At 34.0% G+C, this 22,898-nt stretch overlaps 1 protein-coding gene across 2 annotated transcripts in view; it reads left to right on the top strand.

The window, feature by feature from the left end:
- The window catches only part of E(bx) (nucleosome-remodeling factor subunit NURF301 E(bx)), an 84,543-nt gene that overhangs the window by 16,319 nt on the left and 45,326 nt on the right, over positions 1–22,898 (top strand). The gene's annotated exons all lie outside the window — the stretch shown is intronic.

Genomic DNA, 22,898 nt, shown 5'->3' with positions numbered 1-22,898 from the left:
CTAGTAGATGCCAGATGATTCAAAATGGAGTAAAGTTCAAGAGATGCCAGAATAGTTGAGAAAATAAGTGAGGTCAAAATGAGAAAAAGTAGTAGTCATTTTAAAACTTCGAGGCACTTTCGGCACGGGAAGGCAAAGTCCGATTGAGCTAAAACTTTAACAATCGTATTTTTACACTAAATGGCACAATTCTAGACGTGAGTATCTATAAAAATCGGAAATCGATCGCAATTTTATTTTGTGAGGTCCTCTTCCGAAAATCGCTTTAGTGAGCATATATCTCTTAAAAATGATGTTATACACACAAAATTCAACACAAATAACTTTCATATGGACACAAATCACATGGTCTAATTTCATGGCAATCGGTCCATAAAAAAATTATTTTGCTAATTTTCTTAGTGTAGGGTATTATATGGTCAGGCTTGACGACCATACTTTCTTGTTATTATTATAATTCTTCACTACTATTATCATTATTTATTAAATTTTATTGAAAAATAAAATATTTCTAATAATAAACTTTTCTAAAAAAAATTCAACATTTTATTTAAAATTTTTTTAATTATTCGACAAAATGATGGACTCAGAAAGGCTTTTTGTTATACAATACAATAAATACTCAATGTTTTGTTATAAATTTCATATGCAAATTGCAAAAAAAAATGTCTTACTTAAATTATGGCTAATAATTCACATTTAGCACAAATCAAGAAAAAATATTTTTCGAAATTCTGACATGTAATTTTTTGTGTTATTGAAGAACAAAGAATAACAAGAAGGGAAGGCTCTATCTTTTTCTACAACAACAACCTCTCTCTCTTCTCACATACAAGTAGTATGTGAATTCAACACACTGAGAGAAAGATTTTTCTTCAAAACTTTTTATTGAAAATTGCTATAAAATTGCAATTCTAACAACACACTTTCACAAACACATAAAATTTTTTAATTTTTTTCCACACATTTAAACCATTAAATTAACCGAAACTTGTATATTTTGCACAAACGAAAAATATATTTTTGATTTTTTTTTTGACATTCAATTAATTTTTGGGTGTTGAAATTAAAACTGAAAAAAACACATTTGTAAAATTTCGTATTGAAAATTTATACAAAATTCAAATAAGTTTAATTTTTGCAGAAATTATTGAATAAAAAGATGAAAAATCTGTTTATAAAACCTTTCCAGAATAAATATAAAATAAATAATTTGAGAACTGTCCGAATTTTTAAATTTAATTGTAATAAAATTTTGTTATAATTTTTAAGGTCGCTTTTATACAACTATGTGTGTTGGAGGAGTGTGGAGAAAGTGTTTTTTTCACCAATACATATAAATAATATGTTCCCAATAAATTCATATAGTTAGGTTTTTTTTGACAACCGACTTAGGTTTTTTTGACAGCGTTTCACTTCTTGTTATTATTCAAAAATAGCGACTTCATTGACAAAATAAAAGGCCCTAACTACAACACCGGTTTCAATAAAAACGCAAAAAGACCTAACTATTTCCTTTTTTGTACAACATTGACACAATTGACATACAAAATTAATTTTTTATAATAGGTATAATCTTTGTATTTCATAAAATTTGTGTAAAATTAGTGCGTAGAAGAAATAAATTCTACAATTTCACCAATTATATACCGAAATTTAAATATGTTTGAACACTCAATGAATGCTATTGTTGAATGCAAAACAAGTTGAGAAAATGTGAGTTTAGAGAAAAATGAAATGCTATCTGCAGCAGATTGCCATTACTTTTATGACAACATTCCAGTTGAATAATTATTATCTTTTTGCAATATTTAAGAAAAATTATACGGTTATATTTTATTTGTTAATAAAATGCATTAAGCTCGTCCTTTATTATAAAATATAATTTTATTTTTAAAATTTTTATTTATTATTTATAAGAAGGGATTTTTGGAAATTCGGTGGTTAAGGGGGACAAATGGGGCAAAAACGGGTAAAACCTGTATCTCTATATCTCCAAAACAAATAAACATAGAAATAATATTTTAAATGCGTCCGCCTTTAATCAAAAAAGAGCCGACAGGTTGATACTTTTTTGAAATTAGAAATTCAAGTGGGGGGTAAAAATAGTCCCCGTAGAACCCTCTGTTAACATGTATATCTCCTACATAAATAAACATAGATATACTATATTAAATGCATCTGGCTCCGATCAATAAAGACTAGAAATCTTTTTGGTACTTTTTTGAAATTCGAATTCCTAAGGCCTAAAAATTTTATTCTTTTTGGTACTTTTTTTAAGGATAAAGTCGAATGCAGTTGGAGCTGATGGCATACAGCTTAGGTTTCTAAAATTAATTTTTCCACTAATTCTGAGCATTTCACATACCTTATAAACTCCATCATCACTTCTACGATTCCGCACAGCTGGAAAATCAGCAGAATTGTACCAATTCCTTAAAATAGGAATCCGAAAGTTTCATCGGATTATCGACCTATCAGCATTATTCCTATATGCTTGAAGATTTTGGAGGTTTTATTAAGAGAACCGATTTTATTGCATTTGAACTCAACTGGTAGTATATCTGATTTTCAGTCGGGTTTTAGAAGGAAACATAGTACCACCGGTGTTTTATTGGACATTACGGAGACGATAAGAATGTCTGTAGATAGAGGGGATATTTAAACATTGATTTTTTGGACTTTCGTAAAGCATTTGATTCAATTGATATTAAAGTTTTGATTGTAAAACTTCTAAATCAGTTTGGTTTTAGTTAGGGTTTAATATTCAGCACCAAAATAAATAGTCTCATGTAACGACTGAACTGAAAAAAGTTTAAGTCTTCAATTTCAACAATTTGCTTACTGAAAATGAAAACAGTTGACTGTACACATTACAACAGCAAGCAGCAATCGATTTTGTTTTTTTCCAGCAGCCAAACGAATCAGCAGCCGCCATGTTTCAGTTTTCAACTCTACCGAACTGATTACACGACTTCAGCAGCAAAAACATTTCTGTGTGTGCTGCTTACGCATTGTCAGTTTCGAGTTTTGTTTTTCGTACTACGCATCGTAACAAAAACTGCTAGCTCGACTGAATAGTACGACTGGCTAGTTTGGCTGGTTTGCAGCACAACAAGAATTTGTTTAAACTAAAAAATTTTTTTACGACATTATGACAATACGACCTAATAGGAGACCGTTTGAATCCCCCATATATGTATATTGTTATATTTAGTTTTATTTCATATTGAATTTAATTATATGTACATTAGAGTGCTCCAAGATTGTATGGACGAAAAAAACTTTCTAGGTACAGGCCGTCCCCCTCTCTAGAATTGTTCTATGTATTGTAGAAACATATTGTGTAAAATATTAGGATGATAGGATAACGTTAACTGGTGGCGCAACGACGCTGAAGTTTTGAGGTGCATTTACAATGGGAAAATATGCAATTTTTTCAGTTTTTGTAAAAATTTTGCCATTAAATAATGACTTTTACAATTTAATTTAAAAGAATCGAAATGTGTACGTAATTGTCGTTATAATAAGATATAAAAGACAAAAATTGGTGAAAAAATGTTAAAGTTATTAAAAAATCGCCAGGCCATTAACGTGTCTCAGGCCACTAGAACAAGAAATTTATGAACAAAATTAACATATTTTGAGAAATATTAAAATAAAAGCTTATTTTTACTTAAAATATATCCATATTTACTTGTATATGAGTTTTTGTCCTCGTAGGATACCGTTAACCTATTCGCAGGTATGACCAAAAAAATTAAATTTTTTTTAACGGCAGTTTCAAAACTTTAATTTCAAATTTTTAAAAATTTTGTTAAACAAATTTCAGAATTTTTTGATCATCACATGGGGATTTATTGACAACATAATAGGGAATAAAAATGTGAAAAAAGTATGTCAATACCTCCTATAGTTTTTCCGTACCTGCGATATAAATTTTGCAATTTTCGAGAAAAACTAATTTTTTGGCCATATTTTGGGGAATGACCAAAATTAAGTAAAAGCTATTCAGAATAATATAGTCCAGGTAATTTTAAATATAGTCTGAAAGTTTTACTAAAATCGGAAAACTTTAACCCTTAAATCGTGAAGGTCAAAGGTCAATTTTTTCAATATTTGGAATTTCTCATGGAAAGATAGCGAAATATTATATATTTTTGAGCCGATTTTGATGAAACTTAAGAAAAATATAAAATGAAGTCTAGTATTCACAATAACAGTACAAAAATGGAAATTAACCCTTAATAGTTCTTGCGGTCAAAATGAATGTGTTTTTCGTGATTTTAAAAGTTGAGGGTCATTTGGACCCCAAGTGCTATTAAGGGTTAATTCTCATTTTTGTACGCAAAATTTATATCGCAGGTACGGAAAAACTATAGGAGGTCTTGACATACCTTTTTCACATTTTTATTCCCTATTATGTTGTCAATAAATCCCCATGTGATGATCAAAAAATTCTGAAATTTGTTTAACAAAATTTTTAAAAATTTGAAATTGGAGTTTTGAAACTGCCGTTAAAAAAATTTAATTTTTTTGGTCATACCTGCGAATAGGTTAACGGTATCCTACGAGGACAAAAACTCATATACAAGTAAATATGGATATATTTTAAGTAGAAATAAGCTTTTATTTCAATATTTCTCAAAATATGTTAATTTTGTTCATAAATTTCTTGTTCTAGTGGCCTGAGACACGTTAATGGCCTGGCGATTTTTTAATAACTTTAACATTTTTTCACCAATTTTTGTCTTTTATATCTTATTATAACGACAATTACGTACATATTTCGATTCTTTTAAATTAAATTGTAAAAGTCATTATTTAATGGCAAAATTTTTACAAAAACTGAAAAAATTGCATATTTTCCCCTTGTAAATGCACCTCAAAACTTCAGCGTCGTTGCGCCACCAGTTAACGTTATCCTATCATCCTAATATTTTACACAATGTGTTTCTACAATACATAGAACAATTCTAGAGGGGGGGACGGTCAAAATTCGCAATTTTATTTTTTTGGAGCACTCTAATGTACATAAATACAATATTGTAGTATTGCTAATTGGGCCTTAATAAATAAGCTTACGGCATTTTTTTTTTGAAATAAATAAAATAAATAAACTATTATTTTCAAATAGTACGTATTACTGATAATTAATAGGTACTTTTTGGAAAGTTATTTCTTCACGGGGGACAAAAAAGGGTCCTAAAATAGATAAAACACACACATGGACATTTATCTTACATTAATAAACTTATAAAATAAAACAGACAATCCTAAATTCCCTCAAAAACTAACTCACTATTTGAAATTCGATTACAAACGTGTAAAAAGGGGAAAAACTTCAGTACACATAATTTGGTACTTTTTTCAAAAGTATTTTTTCCCTATTTTATATATTTTTTTAAATAAAAATTGTTGCGCCGCCATTGAGTTTCGAACCCATGTTGTTCGATTACAAAGCAGTAATCTAAACATTTTGACTACATCACTTCGTTTATTTTCATATGTATTTAAAAAATGATTTTATTTTCAAAATTGTTTGTTCATCAATGGTGAATTATATTAGTTGAATTCTATTGGTGTTGAAAATAGAAACAGTACAGACAAAAACCTTAACCCCCCTAAAGGGAAAAAGTCGGGTACAGTTTTTTCAAATTTCTTTATCCAAACCAATATCACTTTTTAATGTTTTCTTTTAAAATTTAGAAAATTGGTAATTTTTGTAAAATTGGTAATTTTTGTAAACTTTATAAATTAATGAATTTAGAAATATTTATCCTGGAAATGCTATGTGAACCAGATTAGCTAAACAAATAAATATGTATTAAAGCATATCAGTATTATTTTGTAGGTCCTTTTTATTCTAAATCATTAAACACAAACAAATAAAAAGTGGTTTTGAATTAGAGGAATGGGATATCATGTTAATTTTCATTATAATTATTGAACCTAACTAAGAACATAGAGTTTGTGCATAGTATATGGGTGAGTCATGGATCGAAGAAATAGAGACAAAAGACAAAACTATGATTAAAACCGAATAAAATAAATAGAAGTGGAATTTATTTTATTTATTTCAAATAAAGTTAAAGAATTAAAGAATTCATCATACCACAATTTTTTATTGCTTACCACTTGGAAGTAGGTTTGTGAGTGTTTTCATTATAGTTTTTCTTTTCTCGCTTAAATTTGATAATTCACCTAAGAAGCGCCTTTTTCGAAGTACATTAAAAATGCTATTTTTCTTAAGTGCTTTGATGGAAGCTCAATTTTTTACTGGATTAACACATAAAAGCTTAATTTTCTATTGTTTATATAACTGAAGTGATGTAACTATGAAAAGAGACCTTTTTTGAAATGAGAATTAAGTGTTAATTGTTTATTCATCTAATCATAAACGAACACAAGTTAGATAAAGTTAAAGTTAGATCGTTTAAAGTAAAAGTTAGATCGTTTCATTGTTCGATAAGAATCAGGAAATAAGTACAAGGTGTCCGCCGGGACGGTATACTACTTTGTTTTGCCGCCATTTTGGTAATCATCCACGGTCGCCTGATTTGACTGCATTTGTTTGCATATATCCCCACAAAAAGAAGTCCGGAGCAGTCAAATCAAGCGACCATGGAGGCCAATCAGCATCACCATTTTCAATAATAAATTTGCCACGTGTTTACCAAAATGGCGGCAAAAAAAGTAGTATACCTTCCCGACGGACAACCCTGTACATTCTCATTGGGTACATTTTCTTTCTTTTGACTGTACTTTGTCAGCCTTACCACTAAAGCCGAAAAGTCAATATTAAATCTAAAAATTTTACGATTATCTTAAATTTCGTACCATAAAACAAATTTGAAACAGTATTTGTTTTAAATAATAATTTTATACACTTATTATCAAGTTTGGTACTGTATATTCACTTTCGCAATTATTTTAAGATTACATTATAATCTTAAATGTTACTTTAATATGTATTTTTTTTAAACCACAATTATTCTTGAAAAAGTTTCAATAAATTAACTTAAACTTTATTATATTATGTTTACAAAAATCTTATGTGAATAGTCTTTAATTTATTGATACACCGTACTACATAATTAAACACAGCCCCGCTTTCTCAACTGCGTGAGTTTCGTCACTCTAAATCAGAGTTCGAAAATAAACCGTACATTATTCGTACCGTACATTTCAAGAACACATTCCCTTCATCTGTTTTTAGTGTTTGCGCACATGTACATATACAATATACCGTACACTACGTTTGTGAGATGATGTTCGCAAACACAACGAATAAGGTACGGATCATTCTACACATTCACTACCTCGTAGCATGTATGTACTTTTTAGGGTACATGTAGGTAGCGAAGATTTTAAAGTACATGTACGGTATAGTATTTTTCCATGTGTTTTTTGGATCTAAATCCAATTGAAAACCTTTAGGGGGAGTTGAAACACAGAATAAGTAAGCAAACATTTCAGAACAAAGGTCAATAAAGGTAAATTTTTTTATTTTGTTAAAAAAATTAAATCCCTTTGGATACCTGCCGTAAACTAATTAGCAGTATGCCAAGAAGAGTCCACTAAATTATTAAAAATAATAAAGGATACACTAGATATTAATAAAACTAATAAAAATAAAACAAATAATATTCAACTATAACTTTTAATTTAAGGATTTATACAATGTACTTATTTTTTTGTCCACCAATTTTATTAAGTTTTTTTATTTTTCATTTAATAAAAAATTTAGTTTATGCTATTGGGGGATAAGTGATTGTGTTTTATGTTAAACATAACATAAACTAACTAAATATACAAATAATATTTCATTTAAAATAAATATAAATTTTTAATTCATCAAAAGATGCGGAAAAATCTCATGTACTTATTATTTTGGCCATATGTGTATGTATGTATGTACAGTGAATGTCACTTAAAATCGTACACCATCGTAGTCAAATTTTATTCATTAGTTTTAGAAAGTTGATGTTTTGGAAATATTTTAAAATGCTATTTTTATATTGTGTGTGCTATTACCTATCAGAAAATTGGGTATAATTTTAATTGCCCTTATCCACAAATAAAAAAATTGGGTAAGACTGTCAGTGCCCAGAATACCAACGCTTCATTTAAAATCGTAAAGGCACTAAAAAATAGCAAATGATACCCTACAAAGTATTAGGATTATTTAATATTAACATTTTTTTTAATTTTTAAAGTTTTAATTATAATTTAATATAATTGTACGAATTTAAGTGAAATATGAATTTTGTGATGTTCTTTAATTTTCATCAATATTTTTTTAACGAATTGAGGTTTTGTTAACTTTTTTGTTGAAATACATATTTTTTGTTCCAATTAATAAAATGACTTTTAATTTTTTATATAATCACCTATTATTGCCTGTATAATTTCATAATATTTAAAAAAAAATATGTTGTACGATTTTGAGTGACACTCACTGTATGTATGTATGTATGTATGTATGTATGTATGTATGTATGTATGTATGTATGTATGTATGTATGTATGTATGTATGTATGTATGTATGTATGTATGTATGTATGTATGTATGTATGTATGTATGTATGTATGTATGTATGTATGTATGTATGTATGTATGTATGTATGTATGTATGTATGTATGTATGTATGTATGTATGTATGTATGTATGTATGTATTTTTTTTTTTTTTTTTTTTTTTTTTTCTTTTATGGACGTAGTGATAGCGCACTATCATCTAGTGGTCCTACACTGGAACCACCACCCCGGGACCGCTCCCGCATTACTTCGGGATGGTGTTCATTTACTGCACCGCAGTCATCATCGTTTTCCTAGTCCCCCGTCCACATACATTTGTATGCGATTAGGGGTTCGGCACTTGTATTTGTTGGCATTTAGTCTTCTCAATCATAATTTCCTCAATAAAGTGGGAGTATTTCCACCAATTCCCTCTTCTTGTTAACATTAAGTCTATCATTTGTGCTATGGTCATGTTCTCAAACATACCAGGTAGGATGTTCCGCCTGCTGCTCCAGGAGATGCATTTCAGAGCTGTGTGTTCGACGTTATCCTCGCATTCGTTACAGATTTCGCATATTGCGGATTGTCTTATCCGGAATCTTTGCAGGTAGCTACCAAAGTTGCCATGTCCACTGAATATTTGCGTCAGGTAAAAATTTAGTTCCCCATGCTTCCTGTTCATCCAAATTTTTACATTGGGAATGAGAACGTGGGTCCATCTTCCTTTATTTGTTTCATCCCATTGTCTTTGCCACGTTTCGAGAAGATTTTCTCTTGCAGCCTTTTTTATACGGATTATTTCGCTCCTATGGTTACCGACGGTTTGTGTGACAGACACTCGTTCATCGTATATTTCCTTCCTTTCATTTAGTAGCAGATCAATCGGTGGCACACCAGCGAGAACGGACACAGCTGCAGTAGATATGGTTCGGTATGCTGATGTTACTCGTATTGTGCATGTCCTGTGCACCTTTTCTAGGATGGTTCTGAGTTTTTTGCTACTTGAGACAGTCGCACTCATAACAGGAGCTGCATATAGAACCTGTGAATATGCTACTGTAGCAATTAGTCGTCTGGTAGTTTGTCCTGGGCCTTTAATATTTGGCATTATTCTTGACAGTTTTGATGCAGTTCCTAAGGCTTTCTCAGTTACCATTCTTATATGTGGCTCAAAAGATAGTCTGCTGTCTAGGATTACACCCAGGTATTTCAAAGTCCTACTCATAGTAATCTGATATCCATCCACTCTCAGTTTCGGGTATTCAAAAGATCTTCGTTTGGTCACAAGAATCGCCTCAGTTTTGTTCGCGGCAAGTGTTAAATTTTTTGTTCTTAACCACATATTAACTCTTCCTAAGCAGTCGTTTGTTACTATTTCGATCAAGGGTACAGAAGGTTGATCTACTACTAGGGCTACGTCGTCTGCATATCCAACTAGTCGTGATCCATTTGGTAGATTCAGTTTCAACAATCCGTCGTACATTAGATTCCATAGAAAAGGACCCAGTATGGAACCTTGGGGGACGCCAGCTGTCACTTCGTAGCTTTTTATTCCATCTTCAGTATCATATTCAAGGATTCTATCTTCCAGATAATTATCAACCATTTTTACCAAATATTCTGAGAAATTTCGCTCTCGCATTGTTTGTCGAATTACATTCCAGTTTGCAGAGTTGAATGCGTTCTTGATGTCCAGGGTGACGATGGAGCAAAATCGCAAGTGCTCAAAAGCTTCCTTTGCAGTATTTACCACCTCACGGATGGCTCCTACAGTGGATTTACCTTTCACGAATCCAAACTGCATATGTGAGAAACCTCCTTTTTCGTTTATTTCCATCACAAGTCTATTTAATATCAATTTCTCCAAAAACTTTCCACAAGTGTCCAAAAGGCATAGGGGTCTGTATGAAGATGGATTTTCTAATGGTTTGTTGCCTTTGCGCAACAGCACAAGATATTGTTTTTTCCAAAGTTTTGGAAAAACTCCTTCTTTGAGACAAATGTTAAATGTATCCATAAATATATCCGGCCAGTGCTCACAGACTATAGCTATGATTTCATTTGGGATCCCATCTGGTCCTGGTGCTTTGCATTTCTTCAAAGTGTGGCATGTATCAATTATTTCATTGCGAGAGAAAAGATCGTAGTTATTTGCGCATTGCAATGTAGGTAAGTTCCTCCTGGTTCTTTCCGTTTGGGGGAAAAGTGTGCTCACTATAGTAGGTATTTTGCATCTGTTTCCCGTCTTCTTCATTATTATTCGATACGGAAGGCCCCATGGGTCTTTATTTACTTCCTCGCATAGTGAGTCCCAAGCCTTTTTCTTAGAGTTTCTGATAGCAACTCTGAGATTTTTCCTAGCTCTTCTATACAATTCCATTGTTACTGGATCACCTTTCCTTCGTGTAGCTACTCGTTTTGCCTTGTGACATTCTCTTCTGAAACATGCGATTTCTTGATTCCACCAGTAGGCATGTTTTCGAACTCGACCAACTATTTTATTCTTTTTCATTCCAGCATTACATATCTCTGTGAGGATGTCGGTAAGTCGTCCGGCAGTGATATCTACATTTAAGTTGTCACTAGGCTGTGTTCTGGATTTGATATCCATCAGCTTTTCAACGCAGTTTTCCTTATCTATCTTTCGTGTATTCCATTTAGTTCGAGTGGGGTTCGCTGTGGCATTTTTGAATGACAGATCCATTTCCATCTGGATATATTGGTGGTCACTCAGTGTTTCGTCTTCTAGAACATCCCATTTCAGTGTCTTGTTTGCTATAGACGGTGACGCAAAAGTTATGTCTATAATTGAACTAGAGTCTCTTCTCCTGAAAGTTGGAGACCTTCCCCTGTTCAAAACAACCAGACCCAGAGATGCAATCATTTCACTTACTGCTATTCCTCTTTTATCTGTTCTTCCTGAGAGCCATTCAAACGACTTACTATTAAAGTCTCCTCCTATTAGCACTGGAGAAGTTCCGTTCCTCACGTTTTGCTCGAGTTTATCAATTTTATTTTGAAATTCTGTTATCTCCATGTTTGGTGAATAGTAGCAACTATATATTCGTACCCTGCTGGTGTGCAAGACTACAAAATTTTCATTGCCTTCTTCAATTCTATCTATTGTAATCAATGGGTCACGTATATACACAGATGATTTGCCCAGAGCATCTTGATACCAAGCGCTGCCTTCAATTCTAGCATATTGCTCACTTATTAGTGCTATATCCACTTTCTTCTCCATTACGCTATTTATCATCAGCTGTTGGGCTTCCCGACCTCTCCCTAGATTTATCTGGAGTATCTTAACGCTCATTTTTTATAATTGCACAGATTGCCAGTACCAATATAGTGGTTTATATCTTGTCGGCCAGCCTCTAGACAGATTACACACCTCGGTTCGTTTCTACATGTATTTGCCTTATGTCCATCTATACCGCATCTCATACAGGTTTGGCTACGATCTCTTCCTTGGCAAGACCGAGCAAGGTGTCCTTGCTCTAGGCACCTGAAGCACCGTTTGACAAATGTTTTCCTTCTTACTCGACATAATACTAGTCCGACCTTAATTTTACCTCTCCCTAGAATAGTAGCAGCAATGTTTCCGGGTACTTCTACGAGTGCCTGTTTCGTACCACCATAGTAGTCTCGCATGTTACGTACTTTGATCCTGGTACTATCTGCTTCACTGGAGGCCTGAATAATGGCATTAATTACTTCCCCTTCATCGGTAGTTTCTTCCATATCTCTAATATCAAGAAGAAATTTCTCTAGATTTGTTTGTACTTGAACATTGTCCCCAAAGGATCCCTTTATAGCACCCTCCAGTTTCTTCGCTTGTCCTTCTCCTTTCGTCATCTCTATTAGAACGTTTCCATCCATGGTTTTTCGTATCTTCTTTATACCAACTCCAATTTCCTCAGGTTTAATGGCAATCTTCATTTCCTTCAATATATCAGCATAGCTTGAACCGTCAGCCTTAATTGTTATTGTTTCACCTTTATTTCTAATCACGTTCTTACTGCTTCTCTTCTTGGTGCTTCGATTCCTTTTCTTTCCTTCTACTACGGACCACTGCTTGTCGTTTTCAGCATCTACACCTACTTCTTCTGGTTGTGATGTGCGAATCTTTTTAGTAGGTTTATTTTTCTCTGGTGTGAAGGCGGCTGCTCTCTTAGTAACGTCTTTAGTGGTTTCCTTCTCAGTTTGTGTCCCTTTATTGATTCTTACAACTTCCGGTGTTCCCTGTGGTGTATCCAGAATGAGATTCAGGGCGATTGCCTCTCTATACTCTCGAAGCTGTTGATATAATGCAACAGCCTGCAGGAGGTTGTCTCTTATAGGCTTATGAATGTTCCTAGGCTCGCATATTATGGTGTGCATTGCACTCAGTTTGTTACCAAGGTCAACGAACGCTGTTTCTTCTTCCATCTTAAGATGTTCAAGATGTCTATCTTCGAATGTTGTATTTCCTGCGTTGTACGATTGGGAAACATCATTCTTAGCTGGTGATCTTCGTATCCTACCACTTTTTTGGAAAGGATTTTCCTCTCTTATCTCACTCATATTGTTAATTTTATCATTGGTACTCATATTTTCACTGGGTCCCAACTCAAAACCGTTATCTAAGTTCGATGTATAGTTACGTTATTTGGTCTCATGGTTATCTTTGCAAGCAGGGAGGCCATGCGAGGGTTGACACAACGTCCTTATGAGATGTTGTGTTCAGAGCCAGACCCGTATTAATCAGGACAACGTCAACTGAACCTACACCACCAACTTAATGGCGACGAAACTTAGAGCGTGTCTCGAGACTTCCCGGGTTTTAGCGGGACGGAGGCAGCTGCAATATTAGCCCAGAAGCCATTTCTGTAGGGTTTCACTTCTACATACTTAAGTTCCGGAATACTGCAGTCGTCAGGCCAAGGGTTCATCCTCATCATATCCATGTGTTCCAGTATGCCATAATTAAGATCTTACTGGTCTCGATCTTAATGCCATAGAGACGAGTCAATGTATATTCTGCCGCCTCTCCTGAGGTCAGACGCAGACCAGATAGCCGCCCAATATGGGTCAGACGCTTCTGGATTTTTTTCGATTGGGGAATCCACGAAGGCATCACTCTCCTATTTGCTCCTTTCTTAAGGGCATCCCCTGTGGGTGGATGCTTATTTAGATGGCGGCCTCCATTCGCCATTGCCACAGATTTGTCAACGGGCACATGTACCTTTTTATAGTACGCCCTCAAAGTCTGCCGCTCTCGGTCGGGGACTGCTTATTAATCGCAGCTGACCTACATATCTGTAGGCCGTTCAGCTATCCGCCACCCGCTGACCCCGATAGTAGCCTAGAGCTCGGCCCTATCTGTATGTATGTATGTATGTATGTATGTATGTATGTATGTATGTATGTATGTATGTATGTATGTATGTATGTATGTATGTATGTATGTATGTATGTATGTATGTATGTATGTATGTATGTATGTATGTATGTATGTATGTATGTATGTATGTATGTATGTATGTATGTATGTATGTATGTATGTATGTATGTATGTATGTATGTATGTATGTATGTATGTATGTATGTATGTATGTATGTATGTATGTATGTATGTATGTATGTATGTATGTATGTATGTATGTATGTATGTATGTATGTATGTATGTATGTATGTATGTATGTATGTATGTATGTATGTATGTATGTATGTATGTATGTATGTATGTATGTATGTATGTATGTATGTATGTATGTATGTATGTATGTACAGTGGTGGCCAGGAATTTAAGACAAAAATTGTTTGCTAAATTCCATGTAATTGTCAATTATTTTTTCAAATATTTCCACAAATATGTATGCATGAGGACTGTTTTAACACACAAGTGTGTTTTATTCGACTGTGTCAATTCATACATATTCACCACGAACACATACAATTTTTCTACAACTTGACCAAAATTTTTTTTTTTTAAATAAACATATTTTCTCACATTTATATCATTATAATTTTATTATTATAAAATATTCGGACCAAATTTCGTATTTTTAGTTCCATTAGTTTCGGTCATATTAGTTGTTAGCAGCGGATGTTCTCTGAGGTGGGTCAACGTATTTCCACATATCTTTGTCCATATATGTTTTACCGATTTTTCCAAACATTTTTCAGAAACTAGAAACATTAATAATAAATTTCATACCCTTAGAGGTCCTTTTAGTTTGGCTCTATCGCACTTAAAATTCAGTTGATGAAAAAAATTCAAGTATTTGTCTTAAATTGGCCACCACTGTATGTATGTATGTATGTATGTATTTTTTTTTTTTTTTTTTCATTAGGCAGGTGTAAATCTTGCATAGATATCCGTGATTTAATAATACCAACGGATTATGTCAGATTCATACCGACTAAAGCACCTCCTTCGTCATCCTAAATCCCTACGGAACTGTCTATAAAGATATTGCGTCGCAGGGCGGGATAGCCTTTGTTAGGCTATGTGTCTCTTATTGTAGATTCTCGTCTGAGTTCCTCTTCCATCCTAAGATTCTCATGGATACGTTTTATCATCTTGTCTATTGCGTCCCAATTTTCCCTATTATGTAGCATATTCTCAACAATGTTTTGAGTATTTAATTGTCTTCCAACCACTTCTTCAGCCATTTGACGGTCCTGTACAAAACGTGGACAGTCGAACATAACATGCTCTGGATCTTTCGCTTGGTTTGGGCAGTGTGGACATTCCGGGGAATCGTCCAGTCCAAATCGGTACAGGTAGCTTCTGTAGCCTCCATGTCCAGATAGAAACTGCGTTAGGTAGTAATTTACTTCACCATATCTTCTGTTCAGCCATACCACTATTTTGGGTATTAATCTGAAAGTCCACCTTCCTTTGCGGCTTTCTTCCCATCTATTCTGCCATAATCTTATTGATAGTTCTTTCTCGAGTTTACATGTACATCTTTGCTCTGCACCTATCCTGGATTCGTATACTCGTTTAGATTCCTCTGCCAAAATTTCTATAGGGATCATTCCAGATATGACGTAGGCTGCATCTTCAGAAGTCGTTCGGAAGGAACAGCATACACGTAGAGTTGATAGCCTATATACTGATACCAATTTTCTTGCTGTGCATTTTACTTGGAGGGCTCCTGACCATATGGGAGCACCGTAAAGGATCACAGAGCTGACCACTGTGGATATTATTTTCCGTTTGTATTGCTTTGGTCCACCTACATTCGGCATCATTCTTTCCAGAGCCGCTCTAACATTTGAAGCCTTTTTATGGACGTATTCGATGTGTGCCTTAAAGTTTAGTCTTGCATCTATTATAACTCCAAGGTATTTTAGATGATTTTTCGATTTCACCTGATGATCTCCTATTACCACATTCATGTATTCCCTTTTTCGCCGACTAGTAATTAAAACTACTTCGGTTTTATGTTCTGCTAACTCTAATCCAGCACATTTCATCCAATTTCTAATAGTCCATACTACTTCATTAGAGATCAGTTCCACTTCATCCAAGTGTCTTGCTGCAATTGTTACTGCAATATCATCTGCAAAGCCTATTATATTTGCTTCTTCTGGAATATTAAGCATAAGGACATCGTTGTACATAATGTTCCACAGTAAAGGGCCAAGTACCGAACCTTGTGGAACGCCTGCGGTAATATTGTAAGTTTTTATTCCATCGTCGGTGTGGTAGCACAGCTGTCTGTTTGTGAAATAACTTCTTATCATCCGTGTTAGGTAATCTGGTATTCCGAGTCTGCATAATGTTTCAATTATTCTCCCCCAATTTGCTGAGTTGAACGCATTCTTTACATCAAGAGTTATTATTGCACAATATTTCTTGTTTGCACCTTTACCTTCTAATGCTGTTCGAGCCGTTGCTGTCACCATCCGTATTGCATCTATAGTTGATCTTGCCTTTCTGAATCCATATTGTCGGTTTGACAAACCTTCTTTTTCCTCTACAATTGGTAGCAGTCGGTTATGTATAACTTTTTCTAGTATTTTCCCATTCGTGTCGAGAAGACATATCGGTCTATACGCTGAGGGATCTCCAGGGCATTTATTAGGCTTTGGGATGAGCACTAGTGTTTGCCTTTTCCAGGCGTTAGGAAAAACTCCTTCCTTAAGGCATTGATTAAATAAATCAACGAATGTTTTGGTTGATGTTTTAATTGCTAACTTCAGCGCATTGTTTGGGATGCAGTCTGGTCCGGGTGCTTTCTTATCTCCAATTTTATCCGCTATTTTGATAAGTTCTTCTTCGGTTGTCAAAGATATATTTTCGATTGGGTTTATTCTTCCTATATTAGTTATGGTGTTCGTGTGTTGTGGAAACAAGACCTTAACTATTTTATCTAGTAGTAGAGGGCATCTAGGTTGGGGGGATTTTTTCCCCTTAAGTCTAGAGGTTACAACACGGTAGGCTTTTCCCCATGGATCTGAATTGGCTTCCAGGCAGATCTGTTTAAAACTGTTCCTCTTGCTCCTTATGATTGCATGTTGGAATTCACGTCTTGCGATTTGGTATTCACGACAAATTTCGTCAAATTCTGGTCGGTTTCTAAATCGTTTTGTTCGTCTTCTGGCTCTCAGACACGCCGCCCTGAGATTACTGATTTCCGAATTCCACCAATAATTTGGGGGACGATTTTTTGACATTCTTCTTTTTGGCATTGCAGTATCACATGCTCTTTTTAGTCTTGATGAAACCTGTTTTGCCATCTCCGTTGCTGTACCATTCAGATCCGAGTTGGTAACGAATTCCTGGATGAATGCTTCCTTGTTGAGTCTCTTAGAAGCCCAGCCAATATACTTTGCGCTATTTCTCTCTCTATGGAAATTGGTTCTATCTATGTTATTAATTGATAGTATAATAGCCTGGTGGTCACTGTGGGTGTATTGATCGCTGACTATCCACTCCATATCTCTTGCCAAGCAACTACTCATGAATGTCAGATCCACCACTGAGCTCCCTCCCCTCGCACTGAATGTTGGTGTATTACCATTATTTGCCAGCACTAGGTTTCGCCCGGAAAAAGCCTCTAGTAGAATGCGTCCTCTGGTGTTAGTTTTTCGGCTTCCCCATTCAACAGCCCACGCGTTGAAGTCGCCCGCTATAATTTTTGGATTGTGATGATCCGAGTTTCTTAGCAGGTGATCTAACATCTGCTCAAACTGCACTATTGTTGCGCTTGGAGGAGCATAACAGCTGTAGGTATGTATGCCTCCAATTTTAGCTCTTACGAATCCGTCTCCTGTGCTTTCAGATATTTCCTCTATTGCTCTGTTTCCGCATGCCCAAATAGCAGCTTTACCAGTTGAGTCCTTCACCCATACAGTACTTCTCATGTCTCTATACTGCTCGCTGATAATGGCGACATCAACACGTGTTTCGTAGATAATATGCGAAAGTAGGTCCTGTGCCGCCTGACAATGGTTGAGATTTAGTTGCACTAGTCTCATTTTCGCATTCTATTGAGTGCCTGTTTAAAAACAGGACATCTTCCACTCCCTGCTACGTGGTCAGTATCCGCGTTTTCCACTTGTTTACAGAACATACATTCTGGTTTCCTAGCGCAGTCCTTTGCTATATGTCCACTAACTCCACATTTTATGCATAGCTTCGATCTGTCATGAGCACTTGTACATGTTTTGGAAATGTGGCCAAATTCCAAGCATCTGAAGCATTTCTTTAACAGAAGTTTTTCCCTTAGTCGGCATACCACCCATCCGATTCTGACCTTTCCGGTTTCGAGAGCTTTTCGGCCGAGCTCTGCAGGTAATATAATATTTGCAGTCTGAGTGCCACCATTACCGCTTCTGAGGCTCCTTATATCAGATTCCCTTATTTCTGAAACCCCCAGTTGGTTATTAAGAGCATCGCAGATATCGGATTTTGTGGTAATCTCATCGATATCTCTACATTCAATTACTGTCTCCTGCCTGTGGGTTCTAATGTTTGCCTGTTGCCCCACTGATTTTTCCATCTGTTCTTGGAATTTTCCAACATTTTCCTTATTGCCGTTGTGAATTTCCAACAGGAGATCTCCTTTTAGTGTTCTTCTTATACGAGACACGCATTCTCCTAGTTCTTTCAGATTTGGATCCGATTTAATGGACTTCAATATGTCGGCATAGGATGCTTCTCCTTTAGCTGAAATGATCACGGCATCTTTCCCCTCCTTTCTCTTTCGAGTTTTTTTCTTGCGTTTTACTGCTTACACTGGGGGTTTCTGTTACGTGTCAACTCTCAGTTGTGTTTTCCTTTGCCTTTGGCCGGCCTTTTTGCTCCTCTTTGCAGTTTGGGTTTTTGGTGATTCTTCGCCTGGTTCTCTGCTTCTCTTTAAGTCATGTACGGGTGGACACGTTTCTGGAGTCGTCTGCGTGAATAAATCTTTTGTTTCTGGAACATTGGGTGATTCATTACACGATACTTCATCTCTAGCCTTGTTGTACATTGCCTTTATGGCTCTTGCTTGCTCCTTTATGGCATGATGTACATTAGATTTGCCCTTCATGAATTCTATTAGCCCCGTTATCAGGTTCCCCAGTTCTATGAAAGGGTCCTTCCCAGAAGTGGTCTTCTCCTGAGCGGGAGATAGTACATTTGGTGTGTTTAGAACTGTCCCCGATGAAACGCTTGGCGTTGTGGGTGGTGACCTTGCAACTCCGGAGTTTCTTCGAAAAGGGTTCTCAACGTTCCACTGCTCCTTGTTTATTTTGCCTGTAGCTATATCTTCTATCTCAGCCAGGTGTGCTGCCGAGTTAGAAGTATTACAGTAGTATGATCTCGACGACTGAGAGCCTGTTTTCACGCCCTCTAAAGCCGCCGGTACTGGGTTTATTACTCCCTGCACCGTAACCTTGGATTTCCGTTGTTCCATATTGTTCATTGGGGGGGTTTGCGTTTTTAACCTATCCGCCAGGTGTTGTTTCAGCCGCTCCTAACCTGGAAACAGACGCTGACCAGGAAGCCGTCCACTTTGGATACCGTCGCGCCTGGATTTTTGTTTTGACTAGGGATCCACGAAGTCGTCATTCTTCCAACTACGCCTCTCTAGAGGGTACCCTTGTGGATGGATACCTAATTAAGGGCGGTATCCTCTCGCCCTGTCACATGACTTCGCTGAGCTCGTGTACTTTTTTATAGTACGCTCTCCATACCTGCCTAAACTAGGGTCCGCGGGGTCGTTACTCCCGTTATCCTCTCCTGAGGATACCCTTGTATGTATGTATGTATGTATGTATGTATGTATGTATGTATGTATGTATGTATGTATGTATGTATGTATGTATGTATGTATGTATGTATGTATGTATGTATGTATGTATGTATGTATGTATGTATGTATGTATGTATGTATGTATGTATGTATGTATGTATGTATGTATGTATGTATGTATGTATGTATGTATGTATGTATGTATGTATGTATGTATGTATGTATGTATGTATGTATGTATGTATGTATGTATGTATGTATGTATGTATGTATGTATGTATGTATGTATGTATGTATGTATGTATGTATGTATGTATGTATGTATGTATGTATGTATGTATGTATGTATGTATGTATGTATGTATGTATGTATGTATGTATGTATGTATGTATGTATGTATGTATGTATGTATGTATGTATGTATGTATGTATGTATGTATGTATGTATGTATGTATGTATGTATGTATGTATGTATGTATGTATGTATGTATGTATGTATGTATGTATGTATGTATGTATGTATGTATGTATGTATGTATGTATGTATGTATGTATGTATGTATGTATGTATGTATGTATGTATGTATGTATGTATGTATGTATGTATGTATGTATGTATGTGTGTGTATGTATGTATGTATTATGTATGTATGTATGGAAAACCCCAAACATGAATGAATGGTATTGATTTATTGCCTTTGTCAAACAAAACTCGTATATTAAAATTGTTGGTGTTTTTTTAGTTTCCGCTCTATTTACAGTTCTCTATAAAAATTCAAAATATAAATTTTTTCGATAACATTATTTATAATTATCTAAAAAATAAAAATCTTTAAATGATTTTCGATAATTAATTCCCATATTTTATTCAAGTCCTATTGAAAAGTAAAAATCTACAAACATATCCTAAAAAATTATAAAATTTTTCGCCACATAAAAATACGAAATGAATTTACAATTAAACACATTTATAAAAACATATCTTTCTATTTTCTTACTTCTCCATCATTATTTTTGTATTAAATATATCAATTTCTGCCTTCGCTAAATGTACGCTAAAAAATACACTAAACGTAGTGAATGTGTACAATGTACCGTACCTTATTCGTAGTGTTTGCGAACAACATCTCACAATCGTAGTGTATGGTTTGGCGAAATTTTTGGCATACCACCACGTGATGGCCAATGTTGTATAAGTAATCAAAATCATTTTTTTAGGTCATTTGGAATCAAAAACATCACGCACCAACACCAATTTCTAAAATAAACCAAACTTTTTTATCTCTGAAAAATTATATAAATAATTTCATAATATTTTTTGCAAGTGTGATGGATACTTCCCTTATTTAAAAATTATCTTTTGAAGTATGTTCGCAGTTATTATTAAAATAAAATATATTGTATTTCAAAATAATTGAAAATATTTCATAAAAAACTTTATTGCGTTTGGTGCGTGAACTTTTTTAACAACCGCGAAAAAATAATACCGTATTTGTTTATATTTTTTAATGCTCTACTTGACTATGCTATGCCAATTTGCATATTTGCAAAAATGGTCAATAGTTATCTCCCTAATGTACATGTTCGCAAACTCTAAATTTTTTTAAGGTATTTCGTACATTTTGTAGCTTATGTGTATGTGTACTGTACATGAAGATGTACAGTACACTAACTTACGGTATGTTAGTGTTTTTTTCGAACTCTGCTCTAAATCATACATTTCGTTCTTTAGAATCCAAGTATGTTTATTAGATTGCCACTAATTACGGTTTATTTTTGATTTTTGGAGCTCAAAAGTTATATATGTATGTATGTATTTAAATAAGGCTTAGATGTTGGAAATTTAATTTTGCCAATTATTATTTAAAAAAAATCACATCACTTTGTAAATATTACCATAAAAATTCATGAAAAACAAGAACAATTTATACCAAAAAATTTATCAAACTGAGATTTTATTTTAAGAATTTTACGTGTCTCCTCTTAGTGTCGAACCCGGTCTGTTTGGATACCATGCAGGCTAAACCCTTCGACTATAGCAGAATGTTTGTTTTTCTATTTAAAAAATTATTATTTTCAAAATGAGTTTTTCAACAATTCACCATTAGATGAATTCCATTGGTGGTGATAATAGTTTGCTACAGTATAGACAAAAACCTTAACCCTTATTTGGTATATTTTATGACAAATAGTAAATTTCTTTAATACGTGAGTCGTAACTTATTAATTTTTTTTACTAGATTCTATATGATTTATTCTCAGTAAATGATCCTAGAAACATTAAAGTTATAATCTAAACATATTCATATATCAGGAACAAATTCGATGTATGTGGTTTAAAAAATGCTGTTTCTTAATTATAATGATATGCAATTTTTGATTTTTCGAAATTAACGATCATATCGTCGTAAATGTGATTACATACGTTTTTATATGTACCCACAAATGGGTACATAATTGTATATTTTTGATCTTACTTATTGATTTCCCTGATTTATGAACTTAGTAACATAGAAATTTCTAGGTATTTCAAAAATGTGGCAGTAGTGACTAAGTTCCTACTTCTATTTGCATTATACATATCTACCTATGTTAAGTATGGTTATAGCTAAAAGGGACTTAATATTTTTATCTGAGACTGATTTATTGTATTAATAAACTTATAAGAATTAAAGTGCACATCTACAGAAGCGAGCATAAAAAATGCAACGCCATGCAATGTGATTTTCAACAGCACTGATTTTGCTCAAATAGATATCCAATTGACCACATCTGCTGTTTTTATATTCTTATTGATCATTGGCAATTATAGTATGTCATTTTGTCCAAAATTTTTTTACGTAAGGATAATTATAAAATTTTTAGTAAAAACAGTGGTAAAATTGTGCGAGCAAAAAAAATGTAACTCTAAGAAAATTTACTTGATTTTTAAAATTTAAAAAAAAAATAATTATAAAAAATGGCTAAAAACTATAATACTGTTACCATACAGTAATTTACTGTTAATACTAATAAATTAATAATAAAGGACATGAAATCTTCAATTTCATGTCCCTTTCAATCCAAATATTATAAAAATAAATTTGTAAAAAAATTCGAAAAAGAACCTTTTGTTCTGCGGCTCCTCATTTGTA

The sequence above is a fragment of the Calliphora vicina genome, chromosome 3 (genome assembly GCF_958450345.1).
Source record: "Calliphora vicina chromosome 3, idCalVici1.1, whole genome shotgun sequence".
In the NCBI taxonomy this organism is placed as follows: domain Eukaryota; kingdom Metazoa; phylum Arthropoda; class Insecta; order Diptera; family Calliphoridae; genus Calliphora; species Calliphora vicina.
Note: the sequence above shows the minus strand (reverse complement) of the source record. Positions and strands in the feature narration are given on the sequence as shown.